Source organism: Cupressus sempervirens, chromosome 10 (genome assembly GCF_028749045.1).
Source record: "Cupressus sempervirens isolate cs-2001-9-10 chromosome 10, ASM2874904v1, whole genome shotgun sequence".
NCBI lineage: Eukaryota > Viridiplantae > Streptophyta > Pinopsida > Cupressales > Cupressaceae > Cupressus > Cupressus sempervirens.
The window spans coordinates 192777610-192786873 of NC_143127.1; positions in this window are offsets into that span (position 1 = coordinate 192777610).

Below are 9264 nucleotides of genomic sequence, written 5' to 3' on the forward strand. Positions count from 1 at the left end.
AGGTGATTGTGGATATACGGGTGGAGGTGGAGGCAGAGATGGAGGGAGCGAAGGTGGGGGTGGGAGTGGGTGGGGGTGGGTCCATAAAATATAATCTTCATAGATGTTTAAACAACATACAAAATCATTAAATTACTATTTAATAAAATAAATCTAAAATATCAATTATATAAATGCATAGATCTTTAGAATCATATCAATTATATAAATAAAGTTAAACATTTAAGTAAACTTTAATGTTAAGGCTAATTGAAAATTATACCAAATTTAAGCCTAATTAAAAAATAATACTCCAAAAAAAAATATTAATAATCAACTTAAATGTGAATTCTAAAAATATCTTATATTTATGTTTATGATTATGCCTTACCAAATTCGTACAATTAAGGTTCAATATTAAGACAATTAGGATTGAACATATAAATAAGATTGTGATTTGGGTTAGGATTTAGGGTTATCCATTTACAATTAGGGTAGAGTAATTAGCATTATGATTGAGGCACAAAATATAAGATTTAGGATTAACGTTATGATTGGGGCACAAAATATAAGAGTAATTGGCATTTATGATTGCGATTAAAATTAGAATTAGTGTTTAAAAATTAGGATAAAAATTAGGGTTTACAAATTTTAGGATCACATGCTAGCTTTAAGGATTATGATTTTTATTTATGTTTAAGATTGGGATAATTTAGTTTTTAGTAATTTAGATTTTAGCATTTAGGGCAATGATCGAGCAATTAGGGTCTACCATTTACAATCATGGTTTGGCATTTAGAATTAGGGCAAGGGTAAAGATTATGGTATATCATTAAATTAGAAATATTATTAGGATTACATGATATGCATTTTCTAGGAAATTAGATATGAGTGTTTAACATTTATATTTAAATGTTTAGGATTATGCTTTAAAGTATTTACAATTAAGGTTTAATCTTAAAACAATTAGGATAAGTAACATAAATAATATTGTGGTTTGGGTTAGGATTTAGGGTTATCCACTTAGAATTAGTGTACAAAGTAATTAACATTATGATTGGGGCACAAAATATACCATGAATTAATTTAATTACCATAAAGCTTATGATTAGTATACGATAAATTATTTTATCATAAAGCTTAACATACCATTTAAAGCTTAATTTATGATTAGAATACCGTATATTAATTGTCAAAATATACCATAAATTAATTTAATTACCATAAAGCTTAATATAGCATAAGGTTTAATATTAAAACAATTAGGATTATGGTTAAGATTGGGATAATTTAGTATTTAGTAATTTAGATTTTAGAATTTAGGGCAATTATAGAGCAATTAGGTTCTACCATTTATAATTATGGTTTGGCATTTAGAATTAGGGCTAGGGTAAATATTATGGTATGTGTTTACACCATTAAATTAGAAATATGATTAGGATTATGGTATATATTTTCTAGGAAATTAGTGTTTAACATTTTAATTAAAATATTTAGGATTATGCTTTAGTATTTACGATTAAGGTTCAATATTAAAACAACTAGGATTTAACATAAATAAGATTGTGGTTTGGGTTAGGATTTAGGGTTATCCATTGTAGAATTAGGGTAGAGTAAATTTTAACATTAAATGATTGGGGTACAAAACATAAAATTTAGGATTACGTCTACTATTTCAAGACTTATCATGTTTAAGATTAGGCATTAGAATTTAGAATTATAGTTTAGGTTTTGATTTAGGATTGACATGGATGATAATTTAAGATTATATAGTTTAATACTTATAATTCTAGTGTTTAAAAATTAGAGTAAGAATTAGGGTTTACATTTCAGGATCATATGCTAGTTCTAAGGATTACAATTTTTAATTATGGTTAAGATTAAGATTATTTTCCATTATTGGTATTATTATGGTTATTGGGCTAGGGACCAAGTGCTAGGTTTAAGATTTGAAGTTACAATTAACATTATGGTTTAACATTTAAGATTAAGTTTATTAATGATTAGGGTTAGGTTTCTCAATTTTAATTATATAATGGTTAAAATTTTAATCAATGTCAAGGTTAGGCTTAGAATTATGATTAGTGTGTAGTTTTATTAAAAAAGATATGGTCATAAAATTATTGAAAATTTATCTAACTAAATAATGAAATGATAAATGGATATGATGGTCTAGATAATTTGGAGTAGGCAATTTAAAATTACATTTGATTTGGAAGGGAAATATTACTTATTGAAAATCACAAATAGAATTTAAGAGTTTGTCTACATTTAAATTTCATGATTAGGGTGAAGGTTGGTTATGTATGATTATTTAGGATTGGAGATTTAGTTAATGTTAGGATGGAATAGTTGAGCTTACAATTAGAGTTACATGAATCTAGGGTTTAGAGTTAAAATTATGATTTTAAGGCAAGGGAACACATTAAGTTCTTAGTTTTATGTTTAGGGTTTCGATTAAATTATTATGTAGTTATGGTTAGGTTGAGGTTAGACTTAGGAATACAGTTAGTTTTAATTTTTGTGTTATATGGTTTATAAGCTAATTTATAATTAATAACTATTTATTTAAAATAAATCCAAAACATCAATGTAATTACATGTTTAAACAATCTAATTTACATCTATCTAATCATTCAACATTGTAGTTTTTATTAACTACTTCAAAACATCTAAAATGATAATTTTTAAATGAACATCTACAAAAAAGACTAAAATAAACATATACAAAACTATTTAAATGAATAGAAATAATAATCTAAAGATAAAACTATTAATAATGGAAATTTACAATTTTACATATTAAAAGTGAAAAACTAATAATAAATTGAATGAATTGTAAAGCACAAAACTGAAAACAATGAAATAAAATACTAAAAAACAAAGTAAAATACCTAGTGCACTAAAAAAGAGCAATAGGAGGTCAATAAAAATCCAAAAACAAGCACCCATTTCTATGCTAAAATTGGGCTCCTATTTTACATGCCATTAAAAATGACTAAAAACCCCCAAAAAAGTAGGTTTTATAGTTTTTTAGAATCGGTACCTAATTTTTAAAATGCACTTTGGGCTACACAATTTTTGAATATGGATTGGGTGCCCGAACCATAATGGGTACCCGATTTGTTAAAATTGGGTACCAATTCCCAAAAATGTTTCATTCTACAAAATTGGGACACAACTTTGTGCTATTACCCATGATCTAAATACATGTATAAAGTATTATAACATATTAACACATGAAACTTTATTAATTCAAAATGACATCTATGATCAAATATCAATACATGAACAAGCTCATTTGGAACATGAGAGTCAAGTAGTAAAAGATTCATATTAGATCAAAAGGAATAGGATCAATAAATGGAATTGTAGATGGAATTTTACCAGAAAATTCTACAAAAATATCAAAAAATAAGGAAAGAAAGGTGGATATTAACTCAGTTCAAAATGAAAATCTCTTAGATTTGTGTCCCTTAGTATCAAATACCAAACATTACTGTAAGGCTTAGATTATGGAAAATGATATGGAGCATGCAAGAATTAAAATATATGAACAACAACTTCACTAAGGGAATGAAATAACCAAGACACCCACTATCTTTCATAAGGATTACAGGGGGAATGATAATAATAAAGATCATGTTGGCCTTAGAATGCTTTTGACATTTGAGTGTCAACACACTTAACCACTTTCTACATTGAAGTCGAGTACACTATGCATGGCGAGCTATAGTATGTGCCGAGCTAGAATTCCAATAGGTGCCGATTGACTTTAGGTGTCATGCATTATATAGGTGTTGAGTTATATATAGGTGCCTAGTCACAGTTGATGCTAAGGAAGTCAGAATGCTTCGTATGCTGTGTGAGCTAGAGTCATACATGTGCTGAGCAAGATAGAATGCAATAGGTGTCGAGCACCAGTAGTCTAGTATGTGTCGAGTAACATAGAATCAACATATGAGTTTGTGCACTCATAAACTCATATGTAAACCATTTTTAGAGCCAACATAGAAATATTTTGAAGGATGATAAGGATAAGAATGAATCTTTTACATTTCCTATGCAATTAGCATGTAGCCAATCAGAAAAATGGAAAAGGCATGCAACCAATGAGAAAAATGCAAGGAATGCGTAGCAATTCAAGATTCAATATGGATTGTAGATCCATACCTAACCCTAAGTCTATGAAGTCTTTATAAGAAGGCTAAGATCGCATGATTTTATGTTGATGAAAAGAAGTAAAGGAAGTTGCTAACCAGATAGCAAAATTGTAGAACAAGGAAAACAATAAGGACATCATAGACTTAGTGAATTAAGTAGCAATTACACATCCAGTTGATCAGAAAAAAGCAAGGGATACGAATAGATATCAGATCAAGCAGGGATCACATCAGAATGAGAAAATCAAGTCCCTAAAATTAGCAATTGAAGATTGTAAGCAATCAAGTCAAAGGTTTGTAATACTCTCTAGCCATTGTATTAGATAGTGAAAATCCTATGTTGATAGGTTAGCTTGATAGCTATTGTGTAGATCCTTTGAAGAGGTGACTAAATCCTTTAATAGGGTGACACTTCATGTAAAGTGTTTGTAAATATTTTAACCAAGTTACTATTGACATAGTGTAAAGCCTTTCACATGACAGGCCTTTCACAAGGCAGACCATCAAAAGTGGTCAAACAATTATTATTGTAGTGACTTTTGTGGGTATCATCCCCACCCCAATTTTACCTTCTTATTCCTAGAGGGTTTTTGGGTTACCAAATGTAGTGTTACATGTGTTGATGCATTTTTTCTCACAAGGAGAAGTCTAACAGCTTAGAGAAAATATCTGAAGATGGAAGTCTTCAAACTTGGGAAGATCATAGACAATTTGGTGATTGATGTGTATCTCACTCTACACAAATTGGAGGAAGCCAAAGAGGAATTGAGAATGCCCTTAAAAAGAAGGAAGGATATAGCCGTAGCTAAAAATGACATACACTACAAGGAGATTTGTACTACACAAGTGTTTTCAAATGGAGATTCTAAGGAATTTGATGTAGCAATAGCAAAGCTTATGGAGAAAAATAGAGCACAAGCTAAAGAAATTAGAATACTCAAGCTTGAACAGGAATCACAAGTCATAATGCTTTGCGAAGTGACTGAACAAAAGAAGAAAGCCATTGAAGAAAAGACCATGATAGAAGATGAAAGAGAAATCTTACCAATAAACTAGAAGAGAAGAGAAATGTTATCATTTGTTCATCCACCAAAGATTCAAATTTCAAATGTTTAGCCTGTCCAATGGCTAATTCCCAAAGATAATACTATTTTAATGCCAAGCCTTATGATATATTTTTGTGGCTTGCAAGTTCGTAATTGTCAGATCCGATGAAGATCTATGGTTGGCACTATCTCGCCATCGAAAGCTGCGCAAAATTTACGTTCATGACATGGCACCCTAATGACACGTGTTCAGTGGGTCCAATGAGCTGAGCAACATCTTTGACCAGGAAAGTTTTACGGTGGGCAGTCAGTTCACAGGCCGAAAAGTTCAAAAGGCGGCAAGGTGCCATGTCACCATCAGAAAACCCACGAGTTTTTTGATAGCAACATAGCGCCCGACCGACCAGAGATTGTTTCTACAGTGAGTCCCAGTGTCAGTGGCAAGGTTCGTAGCAACGAAAAAGATGAACGACAAGAGCTTCAGGCAAGTGGTTGGGTCCCATTTTGTACCTCATCTGCCCAGTTGGTGGAGTCTGGTGCCATGGTGGCGAATCATTGGAAGACACGTGCAGATCAGAAGACATGTCATCGTTGGGCACCATGGCACTATGGGAAGTTGGCCTCAATTTTCCCATAGCGACATAGCGCTTGGGCACCACGTGTCCCTCAGTAGGGTCAAGGCAGTACTGACCCTCCAGGTTGGTGCCTTTTCAGGCTGAGGTGGCACTTCGTTAGTCCAATGGGGAACAACCACGTATGCCAGGTCAAAATACAGTCAATGCATGGGACCAGATCTTCAACGCAGCCATTGCAATCAAAGGCTAAGATCTCCATTGTCGGATCTGCAAAGATCAAGGGAAGGCGCTATCATGTTATTGAAAAGCTATGCGAGATTTATTATAGCAAAATGGCACCCTTTTGCCACGTGTTAGTGGGGCCAGGTCTCGCCAGGGTGCGGTCGCTGAGGTGATGCCAGGTGTGCTTACAACAAAGAATCAAAGTGCAAGGTACAATGAGTCTTCATGATCATTGAATTAAGTTAGATTGATGGAAGATGCCATGTTGCTATGGTGAAGATGTACGATCTTTACCATAGCAACATAACACCCATCTTCCATGTGGATTAGTGGGGCCAAGTTGCACCAAGGTACGTCAGTCAGATATTGCCAGGTGTCAATGAGTGTGGTGCAATTGCTGAGGTGGCACTAGATATGATGGGCCCAGGGTAAGGATAGCACGGAGCATGATGAGTCTTCACGATCGTCAGATCAGAGCAAATCTATAGAAGGTGATGTCTCGCTATAGTGAAATTGTGCAATCTTTACCATAGCGACATAGCATCTTGCTAACATGTGTCTCGCTAGCCGACCAAGGTTGACAGTTAGCGGCTGGTAGTTAGTGTCATGGTTAGGTTTGTAATCACTGCAGTTAATGATAACAGTTTGAGGGTGGCATGATTAGTTCAATAAAGGAAGGCCAACCACGAAGGACTTCCCAGGTGGCAGAATGAAAAGATGTGATTGGCCCGCATGGCCCAATTAGCATGTGGAACCGTTTGACCTCATTGATCCTGCTGATTCATCTACCAAGAAGTGAAGGTGATCAATTTTGTTGTATTTTATCTTCATGATCAATCCCAACCTACCAGAAATGAATGCAAAATATAGGGATATACTCCACAGTCTCAATCGATCCATCTACCCAGTCAGAACATCAATGGCGCCATTTTCAGTCATCTCAGGACACCTGTTGCAACAAAGATCATATTTTCCTCAGATTTCCATGATTTTCCTCTGCGAGACTTAATGGCAGGTAGCTACAGGGTCACTTCAGCAGAAAAAGATCTTAGTTATGCCTGAACTATAAAGGAAGATTTTGTAGTTTTTGTAAGGGGACCTTCTCTCTGATTTTCCTCTGCTTTTGCTTTGCAATTCTAGTGTAAACTCCCCTGTGCCTCTAAACTATCCGATTCTCTATTTATCTCCTTCAGGGCCATTGGTATTAAGTGGAAGAATTATTTTTTTGTGCATTTGTTTTGTGGAAATCTGTAATTCACATGACTATATCTCTGCTAGCCTGTGAATGATATATAAGTGAATTTCTTTCTTGTGTCATTCGTCTTGGTTTTCTGATCTGTATGTTGTTATTTGATTAAAGCAAGTCTGGATGTGTAATATCATTAGTTTCATTTTGGTTCAGTAGCGCACGTATGGGTAGAGAATTGGTCTGAACACTCTATTTTGGTGCATCACCTCCTTAGATTAGACTAGGTAGATTTGCTTTCGTGCTCTCCTTCTCCCTTTTCCTCTCCAAGAGTAGATAGGTGCACCCTGCTAGTAAGAGGAAGCTGGCCTTCTCTGGAGACTCAACCTTGCAATTCAAGTCCCATAGCTTGGAGGTTGTTTCCATGTTTTATTAGGTTGTCCTCGCGCATAGGCCTTAGACAGGGGTGCAAACTAAAGTGACAACAGTTTTTGGCATGCCTAGTGGGACACTTTTTCAAAAAAAAATTAAAGTCTACTAGTGTCAAGAAGAAAGAATTTTAGAGATTAATGCTGAAGAGATAGTGCTAGCTTCAGTATTCAAGCCTTCAAGAGGTCGATTCTTCAAAGTACTTGGCGACTCTAAACATCAACAAATCTGGTTCCACGCCAAAGTTGCAGCGATTCATACCCAGAGCTGAAACAAGGGTGTCTTCTAGAGGTAAATTTCAATATCAAGAGCTTTCTCTTTCAAATCCTAGAAGAAGGAGGACTAGAACTTCATTATCACCAGTTAGGGGTGTAATAACAGTTAATATACCTATAAGATCTATCTCTACTCCTCCTGTTGCTCAAACTTAACCTAGATTGCCATCAACACTCATCAATAGAACACTCGTTTACATGGCATAGCCCAGAGTTTACACTTTTGCCACTTTTAATGGTGGAAGTCCTCTATTGTTAGCCCAAAGACATGATATACCAGTATCTGCACTAAAAAGTATACTTGATTTTAGTGGTGAAACTTCCATCTCTCCTTTAGAGCATATCCAAGAAGTGACAAATGTCTATAATATTCATGGTATTATAGAGGATGATGTTGTTGTCAAAATTTTGGCCTCATCTTTAAAAGGAAAAGCATTACAGTGGTATAGAGGCTTAGCTCATGGTTCTATAACTGATTGGGATGGACTTGGAGCAAGGTTATGCAAACATTTTGAGGATAGAAGTGACCATCTGTCACATTTAGAGCAGCTGACTACTATAAAAAGAGCCCCCCCATGAATGTATGACTAAATTTAATTATAGATTTAAAAAGACATGGGATAGAATACCTACTATAGTGAAACCTACCCCCGGTAATATCTTCTTGCATTACCTTAGAGCTTTTAACAGTGATATTGCCACTACAATCTAAACTATGGGAGGAGATACCTTGCCTAATGCTAATGAGATAGCCATAAAAGCTGAGAACATCCTGATACAAGGAGGAAAGTTGGCTCCAAGGCCCCCTATGCCTTTCTTTCCTGATGTTCCCAACCACCAACCAGCACTGGCCCCTCTTCCTACAACTTCTACATCACAAGCCCTTACTCCAGTTCCCCAAGCTTCCACATCCTCAAATGGGATAGATGAACTCAAAGAAATGCTCGAAGGTCTAGTGCTGAATAAAGATAAAAGAGAGAAGACCCTGGATAAGAAATTGCAAGAGCAGGGGAGGGAGCTGAAGGACCAAGGGAAGAGATTAGAGGATAGTTTCTCTATGATACAAAAAATGAGTAACAAGGTGGTGGCCTTAGAAAGGCAGCAAGCTCAAGGTGGCAAGCCTCCCCAATTGCAATATCAAGCTCCAAATGGTGGTAGGCCTCCTAATCAGTGGAATAGCTCTTTTGATCAGGGTAGGAAAAATAGTCATGCTTCTGCTTCAAGCTCAAATCAAAATAGAGCTATAGTCCCTCAAAATAACTTGGCCCAAGATCAAGATTTATGTCCTTCCTCCAACTATTCTTATACCTATTGCATGTTTCAAAAGGTAGAATCTTATTTGGCCCTAACTAACCAAGAACCTATGGCAAAGCAATCATACAAGGAGGA